This window comes from Chiloscyllium plagiosum, unplaced genomic scaffold, assembly GCF_037043375.1.
Source record: "Chiloscyllium plagiosum isolate Xiang-an unplaced genomic scaffold, Cpla_swu_hap1 HiC_scaffold_4, whole genome shotgun sequence".
NCBI lineage: Eukaryota > Metazoa > Chordata > Chondrichthyes > Orectolobiformes > Hemiscylliidae > Chiloscyllium > Chiloscyllium plagiosum.
This window is the reverse complement of record NW_028270142.1, coordinates 90,755,040-90,776,083: the sequence shown is the minus strand read 5'-3', so window position 1 is coordinate 90,776,083 and position 21,044 is coordinate 90,755,040. Positions and strand designations below refer to the sequence as shown.

The window sequence follows — 21,044 nt, the reverse complement described above, 5'->3', positions numbered from 1 at the left end:
ACTTGTAGAAACCCTTTGGATTCTCTTTAACTCTATTAACAAAACTATCGCAGGTCCCTTTTTTGCCCTTCTGATTTCCCTCTTAGGTATACTCGTACTGCCTTTATACTCTTCTAGGGATTCACTTGATCCCTGCTGTCTATACCCGACATATGCTTCCTTCTTTTTCTTAACCGAAACCTCAATTTCTCTCGTCATCCAGCATTCCCTACACCTACTAGCCTTGCTTTTCAAGCAAGGAACAGACAGTTTCTGGACTCTTGCTATCTCATTTTTGAAGTCTTCCCATTTTCAAGCCATCCTTTTACCTGCAAACATCTACACTCCTACCATCCCCCATCAAATTTTTTAAAGTTCATGCCTAAAACCATAAAATGGTAAGACACTTAAAAACAGACTATAAAAGCTCTTATAGGTATGGAAAAATGAATAGACTGTCAAGGACAAAAATGTGGGTCCATCACATGCTGAGACAAGAGAATTTATAGAATAATGACAAAGCAGTTAAACAGCTACTGGGGGTCAAGCCCTTACACTATGGTAGTCTCAGTCTATGTCTGCAGAATGAAAATCCCCAACCATTACCATCATATTATCCCTACAGATAACTGAGATCTCCTGACAAATTTGCTTCTCAGATTCCCACTGATTATTGGGCATTCTATCGTCCAAGCCCAACGAGGTGATCATCCCTTTCTTAATTCTCAGTTCTCAAATAACTTCCCTGAATGTATCCCCTAGAATATTCTCCCTAAATACAGCTGTAATGTTACCCATTATCAAAAACAACACTTTACCTCCTCTCTTGCACCCCTTTCTATCCTTCTGAAAGCATCTATAGCCCGGAACACAATTTGTGAATTGAAAATCTGCCTAACTCAGCTTTGAGAATGTTCAATGACCCAACACTCAATGGGATCTGTGGAAGAGAATTCCAAAAAACTAAATCCCCTCCTGAAAATAAATTCCTTGTAAGCTCTCTACATTTAAAGCCCCGTATTTTTAAACTGTACTCCCTTGCTCTAGATTATCGTATGAAGTGAAATATTGTCTCAGCAACTACCTTTTCAAGCCACCATAGAATTTTATATTTGTCAGTTAGATTACCTCTCATTCTTCTAAATACTAATTAATATATACTCAATCTGCTCAGCCTTTTCTCATAAGAGAACTCTCTTCATCCTAGGAGTGTGTATAGTGACCTTCTCTGAACTGCATTAAATACAAATATACCTTCCTTTAATTAAGGACATCAACACTATTTACCGTAATCAATGTGCAGTATCACCAACGCCCTGTGCATTTGCCGCATGACTTTCCTACTTTTATACTCCATCTCCCTTTCAATAAAGGTTAACGTCCCATTTGTTTTTCTGATTACTTGCTGTATCTGCATGGTAACTTTTGTGATTCATGTACAAGAATACCCAATCCTTCCTTGGTTGAGCATGTTGCATTCTCTCCATTTTAGTAATATTCTTTTCTTTCTTGCTACCAAAATGGACAACTTTGCACATTTCCAGAATACACTCCACATTTTTTTTGGTAACTAATGCATCTCCTCACAACTTACTCCGTACCCATCTTATTATCTTGCAAATCTGGCTACAATACAGTTGATCCCTTTTACTAAAGTAATTAATATTGACATCAAATAGTTGAGGCCTCAGCACTCATCCCTGTGGGACTCCACTCGTTGTGATTTGACAACATGAAAATGACCCATTTATCACAATATTTTGCTTGCTGTTAGATAACTCTTCAGCTATGCTAATGTAAGGCAGAAGTGGATACTGCAGATGCTGGAGATCAGAGTCAAGATTAGAGTGGTGCTAGAAAAGCATAGCAGGTCAGGCAACATCCGAGTAGCAGGAAAATTGACGTTTCGGGCAAAAGCTCTTCATGTGCTGCCTGACCTGCTATGCTTTTCCAGCACCACTCTAATCTTGATTCTCACTCCCAGTAACACAAGCTTATCTTTGGCAGTAACCACTTAAATAGGTGGATATAGCAAGGACTCCAGATGCTGGAAAGTCAGAGTCAATAAAGTGTGCTGCTGGAAAAAACACAGCAGGTGAAGCAGCAGCAGAAGATCAGGAAGTTGATGTTTCAGGTTGGGTCCATTCATCATTTAAATAGTACCTTACTGAAAGTCTTCTAGAAATAATGATGCCAAACGAGCTCATTACTTCATCGACTACCAAAGTACTCTTCATAGCAAGTAAATGTAGCTTCCATGTCAAATACTGAGGTGTCCACATAAAGATAAAGTAAATTGCTGCATTACAACTGTTTCTCACGAATATTATTCCTTCGCTCCAAAAGCCAAATTGTGAAGTGACATTGGGAACAGCATGAAATGGAACAAGTTTATTGTCCAATGAAGGAATCTCTTTCAAGCCGGCAACCAAGCAAGCAGCTGCTCAAACTTCTTCACAGATCTACAATAACAGATGTCCAAAAGATTCTCAAATTACTATTAATTTTTCAACTTTGCACAACTTCTATAAACTCGTGCCATCAATAAAACCATGTTCACAAACTTGAGCTCAATGAATTGTGCAGGGAGTGTGAAGTTCAAACCAGCACATCTTTCTGGCTCTCTGAATCAAAAAACTTTAATCAGTACATTTTTAAACTCCCAATGAAAACTGTATTTTATTTGATTTTATATGATTTGACAGTTACCATTTGCAGATGTAGTGTACAGGTTATTGGAAACTTCTGTTAACAAAACCACATTCAAATACTGTACTTATAATGCCCAATACGAATGGGATCAATAGGAAAAGACACAACCACTGTGCCACAAAACGTTATGATTCACAAAAGGCTAGTACGCAGGTACAGACAGTAATTAGGAAAGCTAAAAAAAATTGCTAACTGGAAGGGGAACTTCAGTTATGCTTCAGTTAAGTGGAGCATTGATGAGATCACATTTGGATTACTTTGAAAGTTTACTGTTTTTATTTAAAGAATGTAAATGTATTTGAAGCAGTTCAGAGAAGGTTTAATAGATTTCCTTATGAGGAAAAGTTCGACAAGCAATACTTGTATTTGCTGGAGCTGAGAAAAGTAAGGGGGCACTTAAATGAAACATACAGTATTTGGAGAGATTTTGACAGAGTGTATATGGAAAGGCTGACTGCTCTCATGAGAGAATCTAGAATTTAACAGGACCCTATTTAAAATAAAGGAGTCACCCATTCAAGGCAGAGATGAAGAGGATTTTTTTTCTCACAGAAGGTCACTAGTCTTTGAAAGTCCTTTTGAAAAGGCAGTGAAAACAGTTCTTGAATACTTTCAAGGGATAGGTAACAAGGAGGAGAAGGGTTATTGGTGAGCAAGTAGAACATGGGGTAATCAGATGCACCATGGTCCTAATGAATAGCCGAGCAGACTTAAGGGGCTCAGTGGCCTAATCTTGCTTGTAATTCATAAGTTTATGTGCATAAGCATCATAAAAGAGAAGGGGGAAGACATACAGAGAGGTTTAGGAAGGAATTCCAGAGTGTAAGATCAAAGGAGGTGCAGATAATGGAAAGATGAAAATCAGAGATGCATAAGTTGTCAGAATTGTAATACTGCAGTGATCTGGATATGGAGGGATCTGAAGTAATATCCAAACATTTTAAGAAGACAAACCAGGACAGGACTTATAATAGTAGGCCCTGGACACTGTTGCCGAACAAAAAGACCAAGGGATGCAGGTGCACCATTCCTTGAAAGTGGAGTTACAGGTAGACAGGGTGGTGAAAGGCATTTGACATGCTTGCCTTCATTGGGCAGAACAGTGAGTACAGGAGTTGGGATGAGACCATAGAAGTAGAAATTAGGCCATTCAGCCCATCGAGTCTGCTCCACCATTCAATCATGGTTGATAACTTTTGTAATCCCATTCTCCTGCTTTCTCCCTATTTCGAAAACAGTCCATACCACTATTCTTCGTACCAAAGTGCATGACCTCACACTTTCCCACATTGTACTCCATCTGCCAGTTCTTTGCCCACTCTTCTAACCTGTCCGAATTCCTTCTGCATCCTCCACGCCTCTTCCATGCTACCTGTCCCGCTACCTATCTTTGTATCATCTGCAAACTTAGCCAGAATGGCCTCAGTTCTTTCATCTCGATTGTTAATGCATAAACTGAAAAGTTTTGGTCCCAACACTGAGCCTTTTGAAACACCTCTTGTCACTGGCTGCCATCCTGAGATGGAGCTTTTTATCCCTTGCTTTCTATCAGACAGCCAAGCTTCTACCCATGCTAGCACCTTGCCTCTAACACCATGGGCTGTTATCTTAGTCAGTTGCCTCCTGTGCAGCACCTTGTCAAAGGCCTTCTTGAGTCCAGGGAGATAATATCCATTAGCTCTCTGGGTCTAACCTGCTCATTACTTCCTCAAAGAAATTTGTCTGGCATGATCTTGCCTTCATGAAACCATGCTGAATTTGCATTATTTTACCATACATTTCAGACATCTCATCCTTCACAATGGATTCCAAAAACACTCAGCTCCGCTCCTTCACTCTCTTGAATCTTTGGGATGTTTCTTGTATCTTCCACCGTAAAGTCTGATGTGAAGTACAGCTGTAGCGTTATCCCTTATCAAAAACACCACTCTGTCTTCTCTCTTGCTCTCCTCCCACCCTTTCTGTCCTTCCAACAGCATTTGTATCCTGGAACATTAAGCTGCCAATCCTGTCCATCCCAGAGCCTGTAATTGCTATGATATCTCAGTCCAATGCTCCTAACCAAGCCCTGAATTCATCTGCTTTCCCTGTTAGGCTTCTTGCATTGAAGTAAATGCAATTTATCAGTCCCATCTTGTTCTCTGCTTTGTACTTGCCTGCCCTAACTGACTTGCTCCTTTTCCCAACTGTACGAGTCTCAGATTGATCTCTTTCCTCACTATCTCCCTGGATCCAAGGCCCCTGCCTTTCTAGTTTAAATCCTCCCAAGCAGCTCTAGCAAATCTCCCTGTCAGCATATTAGTCCCCTTCCAATTCAGATACAAGCCATCCTTCTTGTACAGCTCACTGCCATCTCAGAAGAGATTCCAATGATCCAAATTGTGAACCCTTCTGCCAAGCAACAGCTCTTCAGCCACGCACTTATATGCTCTGTCCTCCTAATCATACCCTCACTAGCTCATTGCACCAGGAGTCATCCAGATATTACTACCCTCAAGGACCTTCTTTTTAAGTTCCTGCCTAACTTTCTATATTCTCCCTTCAGAATCTCATCCTTTTCCCTTCCTATGTCATTGGTTCCATTGTGTACAATGACCTCTTGCTGGTCCCTCTCCCCTTTGAGAATATTCAGTACCCTCTCTGAGACATCCTTTAACCTGGCACCAAGGAGGCAACACACCATTCTGATTTTTCGCTGCTGGCCACAGTAACGTCTGCCTGTGCCTCTGACTAGAGAGTCCCCTTTCACAATCGATCACTTGAAACCCGACGTGTCCCTCATTACATTTGAGCCGTCTTGATACCAGAAACTAGGTTGTTTGTGCTACATTCCCCTGAGAGTCCATCACCCCCTACATTTTCCAGAACAGTATACCTGGTTGAAATGGGGACAGCCACAGAAGACCCCTGCACTACCTGCCTACCTCTCCTACCTTTCGTGAGTTAACCCAGCTACCTGACTGTATCTGCGGCTTTTCTCTCTTCCTGTAACTGCCACCCAAAACACCTCCTAGTTCTTGTAAATTTCTCATTGTCTCAAACTGTCACTCCAACCAATCCATTCGATCTGATAGGATTCGCAACCAAAGACATTTCCTGCAGATATATTCTTTAGTAACATGGAAACTCTCACTAATTTACCATATCCGACAAGAAGAGCATATCACTCTATGAAAGGTCATCTTTGCTCTTTCACAATCTACAGACCCAGAAAATAAGACACCGTCTTATTGCTCTTAAAAAAAAACTGCTCCAGGCTAACTTACAAATCAAGCAATTCTAGTCATGATTGTAGATTTACAGCAAGGCTACACTTAAAAACTATGCACTTATCTGTTCTTGTGCTGTAAGCTCTTCCACACAGGTCCCTCCAAGATCAGTTATGAATTTTGCTATTTGTTAAGTTTTCCTAGACGCGCTCCGATGTCCAGAGATCTATGAACAGCAAAGGCAATAACTGTTCAGATTCACTGCTGCACCAGTTAGCAGTGTAGGGTTTTTTCTCTCTTTCCTTCACTGACCATGTGATGCCTTTAAAAGTGCCATGTTTTGACATTTTTTCCTCCAAGTTGCAAAACAATGCAACAGCATGTAAAACAGTAACTGCTGCTCCTCGAATTCAAGGAAATCACTTCCAACACCTAAAATACTTCAAAAAAGGAGCAGCTCTTACAGCGACAATTTTCTCCATCCTCCAGCATGGACGAAAGACAGCCCTGGAAATACATCCAGGGAAGTTATTTGGGTGGAACCAAGAAATAAGAAAGGGATAATCACCTTATTGGGATTGCATCATAGACCCCCAAACAGTCAGCGGGAAATTGAGAAACAAATTTGTAAGGAGATTTCAGTTATCTCCTAACAATTATAGGGTGGTTATGGGTAAGGGATTTTAACTTTCCAAACATAGACTGCGACTGCCATAGTGTTAAGGATTTAGAAGGAGAAGATTTTGTTAAATGTCTACAAGAAACTTTTCTGATTCAGTATGTGGATGTACCTACTGGAGAAGGTGCAAAACTTCACCCACTCTTGGGAAATAAGGCGGAGCAGGTGATGAGGTGTCAGTGGGGGAGCACTCTGGAGCCTGAGAACATAATTCTATTCATTTTAAAATTGAAAAGGATAGATTAGATCTAAAAGTTGAAGTTCTAAATTAGAGGAAGGCTAATGTTGATAGTATTTGGCAAGAACTTTCATAAGCTGACTGGGGGCAGATGTTCACAGGTAAAGAGATGGCTGAAAAATGGGAAGCATTCAGAAATGAGATAACAAAAGCCCAGGAACAGTATGTTCCTGTTAGGGTGAAAGGAAAGGCTGGCAGGTGTAGGGAATGCTGGATCACGAGAGAAATTGAGGTTTTGGTCATATGTCAAGTACAGATAGGAGAGATCAAGTGAATCCTTAGAAGAATATAAAAGCAGTTGGAGTAAATTTAAGAGGGAAATCAGGAGGGCCAAAAGAACACGTGAGATAGCTTGGGCAAATACGGTTAAGGAGAATCCAAAGGGCTTTTCTAAATACATTAAGGACAAAAGGGTAGCTACGGAGAGAACAGGACCCCATCAAAGATCAGCAAGGCAGCCTAGGTGTGGAGCCTCTGGATCTGAGGGAGGTACTAAACAAGTATTTTGCATCAGTGTTTACTGTGGAGAAGGACATGGAAGATATAGAATGTAGGGAAATAGATGGTGACATCTTGAAAAATGCTCATATTACAGAGGAGCAAGTGCTGGATGAAACGTTTAAAAGTGGATAAATCTCCAGGACCTGATCAGGTGTACCCTGGAACTCTGTGGGAAGCTAGGGAAGTGATTGCTGTGCCCCTTGCTGAAATATTTGTATCACTGATAGTCACAGGTGAGATGCTGGAAGACGGAAGGTTGCTTAACATGGTGCCACTATTTAAGAAAAGTGGTAAGGAAAAGCCAGGGAACTATAGACCAGTGAGCCTGACATCAGTTATGGGCAAGTTGTTGGAGGGTACCTTGAGGGACAGGATTTACATGTATTTGGAAAGGCAAGGACTGATTAGTTTTAGTCATCATGTCTCACAAACTTGATTGAGTATTTTGAAGAAGCAATAAAGAGGACTGATGTGGGCAGAGCAGTGGGACGTGATCTATATGGACTTCTGTAAGGCGTTCAACAAGGTTCCCCATGGGATACTGGTTAGCAAGGTTAACCTCATGGAATAGAGGGAGGACTAGCCACTTGGATACAGAATTGGCTTGAAGGTAGAAGATAGAGGGTGGTGGTGGAGGTTTGCTTTTCATACTGGAGGCTTATGACCAGTGGAGTGCCACAAGGATCAGTGCTGGCTCCAGTATCATTCATCATTTATAAATGATTTGGATGTGAACATAGGAGGTATAGTTAGTAAGTTTGCAGATGACACCAAGATTGGAGGTGTAGTGGACAACGAAAAAGGTTATCTCAGAGTACAACGGGATCTTGATTAGACGGGCTAATGGGCTGAGTGGCAGGTGGAGTTTAATTTAGATAAATGAGTGGTGCTGCATTTTGGAAAAGCAAATCATAGTAGGAGTGTTGCTGAACAAAGAGACCTTGGAGTGCAGGTTCATCATTCCTTGAAAGTAGAGTCGCAGGTAAACAGGATAGTGAAGAAGGCGTTTGGTGTGCTTTCCTTTACTGGTCAGAGTAGTGAGTATAGGAGTTGGGAGGTCATGTTGTGGCTGTACAGTATCTGGTTAGGCCACTTGTGGAGTACTGCATGCAATTCTGGTCTCCTTCCTATCGGAAGGATGTTGTGAAACTCGAAACGTTTCATAAAGAATTTACAAGGATGTTGCCAGGGTTGGAGGATTTGAGCTATAAGAGAGGTAGAAAAGGCTGGTGCTTTTTTTCCTGGAGCGTCAGAGGCTGAGAGGTGGCCTTATAGAGGTTTAAAAAACTATGAGGGGCATGGATAGGATAAATAGAAAGATTTTTTTTCCTTGGGGTGGGGGAGTCCAGAACTAGAGGGTGAGAAGGGAAAGATATAAAAGACCCTAAGGGGCAACTTTTTCACCCAGAGGGTGGTGTGTAAATGGAATGAGCTGCCAGTGGAAGTGGTGGAGGCTGATACAATTGCAGCATTTAAAAGGCATCTGGATGGGTATATGAATAGTAAGGGTTTAGAGGGATATGGGCCAAATGCTGGCAAATGTGACTAGATTAGGATAGGATAGTCAGCCATGGTTGCCTTATCCTTCTTGTACCATGCTTCTTTTTTCTCAGGATAAATATCTGCCGTGTCTCCTGAATTACTCCCAGAAACTCCTGCCATTGCTGTTTCACTGTCTTTCCTGCTAGGTTCCCAGCTCCTCCCTCATGCCTCTGCATTTGCCTTTATTCAGCTGCAATACCATTAGCTCCAATTCTATCTTCTCCCTCTCAATTTGCAGAATAAATTCAATATTATGATGTCATGTTGCCATTGTACAGGATATTGTTGAGGCCACTTTTAGAATAATGCATAAATGTATGGTCCATAGGATGTTTTTAAATTTGAGAGGGTACAGAAAAGATTTCCAAGGATGTCGCCAGGACTAGAGGGGTTGAGCTATAGGGCAAGACTGAATAAGCTGGGGCTTTTTTCCCTGGAGTGTCACAGGTTGAGGGGTGATTTCATCGAAGTTTATATAGTCATGAGGGACATGGACAGGATGAATAGCCATTGTCTTTTTTTCTGGGTTGGGGGAATCAAAAGCTAGAGGGCATAGTTTTAAGGTGAGAGGAGAAAGATTTAAAAATGACCTTCTTCACACATCACACATGATGTTGTGTGCATGGAACGAGCTGCCAGAAGTGGTGGAGGCGGGTATAATTACAACATTTGAAAGGCATCTGGATGAATTCATGAAAAGTTTGGCAAATGAAGCTAGGTCAGAATAGGATGCCTGGTCGGCGCGGACGAGCTTGACTCAAGGATTCGTTTCCATACCGTTATGACCTGCAGCATTTTGTTTTGCACTTAGAACAGAAAAACACGGTTGAAATGTGAAATAAAATCAAAAAATTGGGGAAATACTCAACGGATCAGGCAGGTAAAAAGAGGTCAATGACCTTTCATCAGAAATGAGTGCTTCACGATCCAGGTCACACGGCAACAACTGGAAACATCAGGTCAGACATAAAATTTCACCTTTGGAATACGCTTACCAATAATTAGAAAAAGAAAGTTGTATTTTGTGCAGTGCTGAGCAGTTATCCATTAAGCACCCTGAAATGTTCTTCGCCTCCAACACCCTGAAATGTTAAACTGGTTTAAGTTCATCGCCTTGCGAATTTGAAGGTTGAAGTCACGTAAAATCCTTCCCGCCCACACAGGTCATTTTCGGGGTGGGCAATGGGCTGTCCGCTGCCGAAGAGCCTCATCCCTTCAGCACCGCCGTGATTTTCGCCGCGGCGGGAGGCCTACTCAGCGCCCAATCTGATCCAGCCTGACCACTTTCTTAAATAACTGTATGAAACCTCGAAATAGGGGTACTCGAAACACCCTCAAAAAAAGCATCTGGGCTAAGTATTACCAAAATCCCTGCAAAACCTAAAGGAAGGAATTCTATTTAAAGCTGCTTTTTAATAGCTATTTCTCGACTAAACTCGAAAATAGTCAAATGCATGAAAATCGAAGGAAACATTTAGTACCAACAGTCGAATCAGGCTATCAAACAAGTCATGTGTACAACTAAATGTGATTAATGAAAGTAAAATATATACAATTGAAAACGATATGGTCTGTGTTTGTATAAATCGGCTCCCAAATTCTCTTCACATTCCTTCACCATTAATACAGACAAGTAGATCATCACGTTGAGATGTACAGAATAAATTCTGTAAGCATATCGGCAACCTAAATTACATTGAGGCCCAAAAAATCAAAATCTAACAGATCTTTCCCAATCTCAGTAAGTTAACGGCTTCGTGTTCAGAACATTTCTTCAGTCCTTGTGGGTTGAGGGTTTTTTATTTGCTTATTTATTAACAATTGTTAACTCTAAATGCAGTAGGAATAAATATAAGGCTGAACCGCACAAAAAAAATAACTAAAGGGTGGGTGTGGGGTTCTTAAAGTTAATGTTTGCATATGTGGTTGTGTACATGTATGTGTTTATCATATGTAAAGATCAACTCGCCTGTTCAAAATTGTGCCCATTGAGATGGTGAATAGTTCGTTCCTCCTTTCCAGGATGTAACAGCTCATCCAGTTCAAGACCGAGGTGCCATGTCTGTCCGAGGCCTCATCCACTGGAGGTCTTGACCATTTTAATTCGCCAGCCTTGAGTGAACATCAGCTGCTCAGGATGCATGCGGTTACAGCTCCCACCGTAGAGTCTCTGATTCTGAACTCCGACCTCCCAAGTGTACTAAAGTGAGCTTGGGAGAGTGATACAAGTGCAGTTTCATCCGTTGTCACCCACCTTCCTTTCTTTGATTCTCTCCCCCTTTGATTATCTTCTTTGTTCCTCGTTCCTTTGTCATCCACTTTTTTTTTTCGCTTTTCTGCCCCGCTTCCAAACTCTTGGAGCTAGCCACCTCGTTCAACGGTAATACTCAAATATCGCCGTCTTTTGGACGATAGTATTAACATGAACTACAGCATTGATAATTATTACATTTCAATCAGCAAAAAAGTCAGCAAACCGCAACCCAGCACGAAATCCTAAGAACCTGAAAGGTTATTTTTCCTTTACAAATTACGACCATTTTAATGGTAATATAACAGTGTGGGGCGTCCAGCGAGAACAATATAACAGTGACAAAACAGAAATATGTTTGCATTTAATCAAAGATATTTACAAACATCCTCAATCTTATTTTGATTGGCAAGCAATAAAAAGAGGCACTTCCAATAAGCTTTATTTCCCCAGCACGTCATATTCGACACAGAAATGTCACTGTATTCAAATTGTAGGTACGAGTGACATTAATATATACTTTGAAAATATTTGTTTCAAATATTATTTTCCATTCAGGTCTTGTGTCAAGACAATAGTTATAGACAGCTGTGATAAAACTATCCTGCGAACAATAGATATCGCATTTATCCGAGTAAGACCTCAATAAACACCTTTTCAATCAACACAGATGTTAATATCTTCATTTTAGGGAGTCTGTATCACTGTCCAAATAGAACAGCAGTACTTTAACAGTGAATGTGCAAATTCTCAATTTAAATTTAATCGAAGTCGACCGGGACCAAAAAAAAGTGAAAATAAACTCATTAAGAAACACAGATTCGAAACATTTATGTTCGAAGCATGATTCGTAATCTTTAAAACACGTTAAATCGGTGTCAAAACGATTTAAAGCAAGCAAAATGTGTGTATATTTATAATATTCTCGCTTGAATTGTAATAATAAACAAACCGGTCCATTCTCAAATAAAGTCAGCAAATGTCACGCCCAGACATAAATCAGCGTTTTCTTCTGACTACAGGAGAAACGCATACTCCTCCACACTTAAAGCTCTTTTTACCATAACCTGGGTTCTATGCAAAGTCTAAGCACAAAGACATTCTAGTAAAAAAAACTGACATCGTCCGTACCCTCTACAACTGTATCGAGTGACAATATTAACACGAAGCACGATCAAAACCAGTGTCGCATCCCTGGCTTGTCTCTCTTTTTACATCTGGCATGCGGGTTCAGCGGCAACAAAATAAAAACAGTCGTGTGACCAAATTGACTTACATTTCCCTTTCAGGCAAAAGGGTGCACGCTGTTTTCCGTACGACGGGTGCCTGATGAGGACTCGATCGTACGGTGAAGTTTGCCGACGTTACAGCATTGCTTTTGGATGATGTGCTCCGTGACTGCGTTTTACAACAGGAATTGTATACCGCTCTCCGCCAGCTCAGGGTCTTGGACGGACGGTCAGAGATACACCACCGAGCGGAGCGCTGTGACACAACCTGGCCTCTGCGCTGCGCCATCCATCACAGGGAGGGGGAACGACAACTATAAACTTGGAGAACTCGGTCCTGTTAAGATAGCGCACGCATTTAATATCATGCGCCGAGATTGCTGTATTTATGTTTTGTTCCAGCTCATAGAAATAAAGGTATGGAAGTCAATGGCTAAAGCTGTGCAGCAAAACATGGAAGTGTCCTCCTCTGTAAGAGTGGTTTGGCCTGATAGGGTGACATACGTCAAAACTGCACCAGAGAAAGCGAAGTTTGTAGGTGGAGCTCGCTTGGAATCCTAAAAGAGTGCAGGGTATCCACAAATCGAATGGCAACATATTGTGCTGAGAAGACGGACAAAAAAAGTAAATTAAGTTCTATAGACATTTTTGAGCCATCTGTTTTGCAAAAAAACTATGAAGTTATTTTTATCAAATGTTTCAATTCCTTTCCCTATTTGTCAAATAGCAAACTTTTCACAGTCTCCTTCTATGTCACTCTTCCACCAGTGATTGTGAGGCACATAAAAGGCACGGCATAAAGTTCGATATTAAATAAGACGTAACAATCGATTCGATCCGTGATTAAAGCCGTGGGTCTCGATACGTGACCAAGTCCTGAACGGCGAAGTTCAAGCAGGCAACACCAAATTTCGTGCTGGCTGCTCCTCTCAGTAATTGCTGGCTAAACCGGTGTACACTCAACAGAGGGCATGGGGGCGTGTGTCGCTAGAACAAGCCTTAAAAACTGATTGTCCTTCTCACATGGGAAATACTCTCGAAATACCGCTGGATCTGTCCTATAGTGTTTGAAGAACGAAAGGAGATTACAAGTGGAGCAAAGGCCGGAGAAGGGGCTCCCAAATTCAGTGCTGCGGCGCTGGAAGCATCAGTGGAGGAGGCCAACATGGGTCACGCACGAGACCCTGCGTGATAGTGTTAGATAGAGTGTGGCGCTGGAAAAAGCACAGCAGGTCAGGCAGCATCGACAACACTCAACAGTGAAGCAGAGTGTGATCAGCTCCCTTGATGCCATTGCTGCAAAAATAACTTCGTAATGTTCCAATGCTGCAGTTGAAGTTAAGGCATAAATTTCACAGATTAAAACAGAAACTGCTAGAGAAACTCAGCCGATCTGGCAGCATCTGTACAGAGAGAGAGAGGGGAGAAAGGCTAATGTTTCAAATCCAATGTGACAGTTCAGGGTATTTTCAAAGTTATAGCCATGCAACCCCAGAATTTTGCTAAATGGACTCAGACTGCTGTATCATAGATACCCATGATCAAAAGGGCTTTTAGGCACAGCAGTCGAGAAATCTGTACTCCAGCAGATGACTAAAATTGCTGAGCAGTCACCCAGGGAAGTAACACAAAACTGCTATTGTCTCTCTCAGGATAACAGGTTCAGATTCAAGTCCCCGAGATGTGTCAAAACATGTCCAAACAGTTCAATTAAAAATAACTAAAAGCTGACTATCACCAGAAGGTTTGCTACTGAAATTCACATAACCAGCCTAGATTATTGAAGTGAAACAAATAAACTGCAAATACTGGAATCCAAACTAGACAAATAGAAGGCTGAGAGAACACAGCATCAGGAGAGGACTCTCAATCCTAATGAAGGGTGTTGACCTGAAACGCTGACCCCATTCTGATGAAGGATCTCGATCTGAAATGTGAACACCACAAATTGGAGGAACGATATCTCATCTTCTTCCGGGCAGCCGACAGCCCGGAGGACTTAACATTGAGTTCTCCAATTTCAAATAAGCTTTAAACCCATCCCCCAGCTCCCTTTCCATCCCTGCCCTCTCCCTTCCATTCCACCTCCCACCTTACTAGCTTCATTATCTCCCTACTCCCAACCTCATCCCATGTCCAGCCCCTAGTCTCTTTCCCACCTCCTTGACCTGACCTAACGTCCATTTTCTTCCCCACCTATCCACTCCACCCTTCCCACTGACTTATCACAATAATACTGTACCTGCATCCCCCTATCACTATCCCACCTACCTTTCCCCCAGCCCTAACCCCCTCCCTCTATTTATATCTGAGCTCCCTTCCCCCTCCCTAATCCCGATGAAGGGTCTCGACCCGAAATGTCGACTTCTCCATCTCCTGATGCTGCCTGGCTTGCTGTGTTCTTCCAGCCTCCAGTTTGCCTACTTTGGATTATTGATGTCCCGGTCAAATTTCCAAAGTCACACTACAAGGCCACTTGTTGCAGGATACAACAAAAACTATTCTAGGAAGAGAATAACCTGATTATGGTTAACTAGGGAACTATGGGATCAATATAAAGTTGTTGTTGACTTTCCAGACCATAGGGCTACTCTGTCAGTGAGAGATGATGAGTTCACCACACCTCAGATGAGGAGAAACATCAGAAAGGACAGCATTTCATAGTAATCTCAGCCACTGTAAGCATTGAACCTGCATTGTTGGCATTACACTGTATTATAAATCAGCTGGAGTCAATAAAGTGTGGAGCTGGAAAAAGCACAGCAGGTCAAGCAGTATCAGAGGATCAGGGGAGTTTCATCAAGACTGGGGAGGAGGAAGGGGGTTTGAGTGTAGTCGGATCAGAGAACATCTATAGTCCATATGCTCCAATCAATCCCACCTTTCGGTTGCCTGCCATTTCAACTCCCCTTCCCACTCACCCAACAACATATCCATCCTGGGGTCCTCTGCCATCAAAGTAAGGCCACACACAAACTGGAGGAAGAACACCTCATCTTCCACCTTGGCAGCTTACAACCATACAGCCTTAACATAGAATTAACATAGAATTCACCAGCTTTCAAATTTCCCCACCCCTTACCTCATCCCAGGTCCAGCACTTCCTATCTGCCCAGCCCTCTTGACCTGACCTAATCTGTCTATCTTCCCACCTATCTGCTCCACCCTTACCACTGACCAATCACAGTCAACTTCTACCTGCATCCACCTATCGCCATCCCACCTACTTTTCCCCCAGCCTCACCCCACTCATTCTATTTATTTCTCAGCCCCCTTCCCCCTCCCCAGTCCTGATGAAAGGTCCCAACCTCAAATGTTGACTCTCCTGCTCCTCTGATGCTGCTTGACCTGCTGTGCTTTTTCCAGCTCCACACTTTATCGACTCTGACTTTCCAGCATATGCAGTCCTCAGTATCTCCAAGTTACAAATCAGCCATCCAACCAATGCAGCTACAAACTCCAAGCAATCACAGTCACCCCATACAAGTGGAACAGGATAGCTGCTATTTACTTAACTCTGGGTTTTAATACCACCACAGCAGACTTGAACTTTGTGGTTGTTGATTTTCCACTGATTTTAATTTTCTTTCCTTTAGTGTGGGCAATTCCCATTGTTTATCAAATCTGCATCTGGTCATTGTTTTGTGATTCCACTAAGCTGAGGTAGGGGAAAACATGCAAATTCAGCCAGATTTATTAGGCTCCAGTATGTTGTGGACTAGACAAGACCCTCTCAAAATATATTCCAAAGGTAGCCTAGACCCTAAAAGCTTTTCTTATTTTAAAGGTAAATGTCAGATGATGTGTTCCAGATGCAATTCGATTGGTCAAACTATTTTACATTAAGCAAAACACAATTTTTTCAAACACTATAGTTAAAATACAAAAGAAAAAAGAACTTGAAGTAACAACTCTATTGGAAAACTTCACAGAATAGTAAATACAATAATTATTACTAATTAATTGTTCCAATATAGTGACATCCCATGAACACATCCTTGGCAAAAAGGCAAATTCAGAAAATAGATGGTTTCAAGTGCAGTTCTCCAATCCAAGAGAAAATAACATCAAAAGACAATTTGAAGAGAAACAGTATACCAGCTGGGAGAGATCCACTGACTTCCAAACCTGCTTAGACCCCAGTAACAACTGCCGAAAGCTAACTAAAATCCTGATCTGTTAGAGCTTAACCACACCATTCAGTCTGCTTCTATTGTTCCAACATTTTTAAAAACAAACCTAAGGCCTCACAAGTTGTTTATCTTCTCAAAGCCTGCTCGTTCCCCCTATTCCCCAACCTCTGTCTAAAAGAAACCAGGACAAAACACACCTTTTAAAGCCACAGCATCATCACAAATGATTAATTTCTATATCATAACTTTCCCATTTATTTCAGCCTCATCGACTGCTGAATTTTTCATATGTGCTGTTCACCTCCAAATTTGTTTTTTTTGCAATGCTTTACTGATTTAATTTTCATCCTCCACCTTTTGTAACTTTTAATTGTACCACATCAAATTCATTTATTCACCCATCACCTCTCTCCTCACTGAATTATATAGGTGATGCTGGTTCTCCAACAAATCAAATATAAAATTTTCAACCATTAAGTGACAATGTGCAGGTTAGGTGAATTGACCATTCTAAATTGCACATAATGTTAGGTGCATTAGTCAGAGAGCCATGGGTCTGGGTGGGTTACTCTTCGGAGGGTCAGTGTGGACGAAGGGCCTGTTTCCACACTGTAGGGAATCTAGTCTAATCTAATCTAATCTACTATTAGGTAAACTTCTATCTAAAACCCTTCACTTCTTTTCTTACCCTTTAAGACCCTGTGGAAAACTCATTCTTTAACTAGGTCTTTGGTCACACTGGCTACTACTTCTATGGTCCAGCATGTTATTTTCTAAGTAGAACTCATGAAGATCTTTGTATTGTTTTACTGTGCTGAGGATTCTATATGAATATCATTGTGTGATGTACCACAACCTTTAACTCTGGAAAATTGATTTCAAGTCTGAAAATGTATGCACATCTTCTCATTCTGCTGACTGAAAGAATTCTACACAAAACAAGCAAAGGTAGAGAGAACAATTAGGACTTTTATTTTACAATTAGGTTGTTTAAAACACATCCGTGTACTTATCCATTAACCTCAGACATGAGACACAGAATGCATTAACAGACCACACATTCAAAATGATGAAAGACAATTCAGTCCACCAAATCTATGCTGACCACACTATTATTAATCTGCATCAATTTATGTCCCACCCATCTGTTTTTCCCACACTACTGAGGCTGCTAATTTGTGTCACTGATCTTCTCTGAAATAAACTAATTAAATACCTGTAATGTTTCATCCCTAATGCATGGAATTGTCCAGATTCCTCAATGCATCAATATTATTTTTGAAGCAAGATAAGCAAAATGACCACATCTCACCCTTAAGCCATTATAAGAGCACAATCGCCCCAAGAACTGCACTTGTTATAAAGGCTCACCCTCTGAGCAGAGATGGGCAATATATATGCCCTTGCTAGCTACCTGGCATTCTGAGAATTAATTTTGTGAAACCTCTAAAACCATGCTGAGTGCTCTGTACATTACTGTGTTTTAAACCCTTTTACAGAATATTGAAGAATGCTGTACTTTCAAGTACATTTACCACTTTGAATATCAGGTTAACTGTATGTTGCTCCCTCTGAGGGAAACAAAGTTACCTAATCTCCATTATAAAGGGACAAGCGCTGATTTTTAAATAGTGACTCCTAGATTCTTGCGTGATAGGGCAAATCTTCTCGATATCTACTGAACCAGACATGTCAGGATCCTATATGTTTCAATCATTCATATTCTTGTTTACCCTTTGACCTTGTCATCTTCAGTACTTTCTCTACTTTGATCAGCTTGACCCAGAATAAGGCCATAGAGTCATTTCCCACCCCAGGGAAAAGACCGTGACTAAACTGCATCCATGTGCCGCATGACTATATAAACCCCTATAAAGTCACCCCTGAGCCTCCAACGCTCCAGGGAAAACAGCCCCAGCCAATTCAGCCTCTCCCAATAACTCTAACCTTCCAACCCTAGCAACATCCTTGTAAATCTTTTCTGAACCCTTTCAAGTTTCACAACATCCTTATCATCTTTGATTATTTCACTGTATACTTCATCACTGACACCCTGAGTCTGTTCTAATCACAGGGAGGAGCTGAAAAATGTGTTGCTGGAAAAGCGCAGCAGGTCAGGCAGCTTCCAAGGAGCAGGAAAATTGACGATTCGGGCATAAGCCCTTCTTCAGGAATGAGGAGGGTGTGTCAAGCAGCAGGCTAAGATAAAAGGTAGGGATGAGGGACTTGGGAGAGGGGCATTGGGAATGCGATAGGTGGAAGGAGGTTAAGGTGAGGGTGATAGGCCGGAGAGGGGGTGGGGGCGGAGAGGTCGGGAAGAAGATTTCAGGTCAAGAAGGCGGTGCTGAGTCCGAGGGTTGGGACTGAGATAAGGTGGGGGGAGGGGAAATGAGAAAGCTGGAGAAATCTGCATTCATCCCTTGTGGTTGGTGGGTTCCTAGGTGGAAGATGAGGCGCACTTCCTCCAGGCGTCGTGTTGCCATGGTCTGGCGATGGAGGAGGCCAAGGACCTGCATGTCCTTGGCAGAGTGGGAGGGGGAGTTAAAGTGTTCAGCCACAGGGCGGTTGGGTTGGTTGGTGCGGGTGTCCCAGAGGTGTTCTCCGAAACGTTCTGCAAGTAGGCAGCCTGTCTCCCCAATGTAGAGGAAGCCACATCGGGTGCAGCAGATGCAGTAAATGATGTGTGTGGAGGTGCAGATGAATTTGTGACGGATATGGAAGGATCCCTTGGGGCCTTGGAGGGAGGTGAGGGGGGAGGTGTGGGCGCACGTTTTGCATTTCTTGCGGTTGCAGGGGAAGGTGCCGGGAGTGGAGGTTGGGTTGGTGGGGGGTGTGGACCTGACGAGGGAGTCGCGGAGGGAGTGGTCTTTCGGAACGCTAATAGGGGAGGGAGGGGAGGGAAATATATCCTTGGTGGTGGGGTCTGTTTGGATGTGGCGGAAATGACGAAAGATGATACGATGTATCTGGAGGTTGGTGGAGTGGTAGGTGAGGACCAGTGGGGTTCTGTCCTGGTGGCGATTGGAGGGGCGGGGTTCAAGGGCGGAGGAGCGGGAAGTGGAGAAGATGTGGTGGAGAGCATCGTCAACCACGTCTGAGGGAAAATTGCGGTCTGTTCTAATCACAGTTATTCAATGCTTCCCCCAGAAGCCACCTTCCATGAAGTAATTTTACTTTCAAAGTCCCATCTATGGCCTTCTATTTACCATAAAACTTCTGCAGTTGTCAATCTGTTCAATCATTCCCTAACTTCCACATTTCATGTGTTTTTCTCTTACTCCCTCCTGCCCTATAGTTGTTTACTTAACTGTTTCAACATATTCTATCATTGAATTAAAGAATAGCTGATCTATATTTAACCATATCTGTCTGCCTTGATTCTGCACCTGTTAATATATTTCTGCTATGAAAGTTCAGAAATTTTCACTGACCTCACCTCAACAATTCTTTGGGGAAGAGTATTCCAGATATCTACACCTGTTTCTTGAAGAAATGTGTTCTGTCAACACTGCAAACAGCCAAATTCTAAATTCTGGATTCAATGTGCCAAATTACGCTGAATCCCATGTGCTTTTGCCTTCTTTATCAGTCTCACGTGTGACCTGGTATAAGGCTTTGCTGAAAGCTGTATGAAATCTGTCAACTGCACTATTCTCACCTACACACCTGAATACCTCCTCAAAAAAATTCAATCAAATTTGTTAGGCATGATCTTCCTCTGACAAAGCAATGCTGGCTATCCCTGATTAAATCTTGCCTCTCCAAATGGAGACTAATTCCCTCCGTCAGTCTTTTCTCCAATAGTTTGCCTACCATTGATATGAGACTAACTGGTCTGTAATTCCCTGGTGTATCTCTACTTTCCTTCTTGAAAACAGGAACATTAGCTGTGCTCCAGTACTTTGTTGCCAGAGAGAATTAAAAATTTGGGTCAGAACCCCTGTAATTTCCTCCACCACCTCCCACAGCAGCCTAGATTACAATTCGTCTGGACCTAGGGATTTGTCCACTTTCAAGTCTGTCAAAACTTCCAATACCTCTTCACTCACTATACCAATCTGCACAAGAAACTCAGTTTCTCTTCCAGAATTCTCTACTAATATCCACATCTCCCAAGTGAAGACAGCTATGAAGTAATCGTTTAGTTGTCAATGTCCTCCAATTCCACGCACAGATTGTCCCTAATGGGCCCTATCTTTCACTGCTTTTTTGGTGTCATCTGCAAACTTACTAACTATACCTCCTAGTTCACATCCAAATCATTTATATAAATGATGAGAAGTAGTGGACGCAGCACTAATCCTTGTAGCACTCCGCTGGTCATAGGCCTCCAGTCTAAAAAACAACTGTCCACCACCACCCTCTGTCTTCTACCTTTGAGCTATAAGGATAGCAACGGTTCAACAAGTGATTTCAACATGTGTTTATCATGTTTCTTCTTTGTTTTCCTAATAGTCTTCTTAAAATCACTACTGCACTTCCAACTAGGGCTTCTAGTGCTCCCTTTACACCTGCTGAAAGCCTCTCTTTCTGTTCTTCTCTAGTCCTGAATATTCCTAAATATCCAGGAT

The 21,044-nt window shown here is 42.0% G+C and overlaps 1 protein-coding gene across 3 annotated transcripts in view; it reads right to left on the bottom strand.

The window, feature by feature from the left end:
- The window catches only part of greb1l (GREB1 like retinoic acid receptor coactivator), a 351,285-nt gene extending 338,517 nt beyond the window's left edge, over positions 1 to 12,768 (bottom strand). For all 3 annotated transcript variants that reach the window (XM_043688237.2, XM_043688239.2, XM_043688240.2), the window contains exon 1: positions 12,388 to 12,768. The gene's annotated coding sequence lies outside the window, so the exon portion shown is untranslated. The remainder of the gene's footprint in view (positions 1 to 12,387) is intronic.
- Positions 12,769 to 21,044: the final 8,276 nt, after the last annotated feature.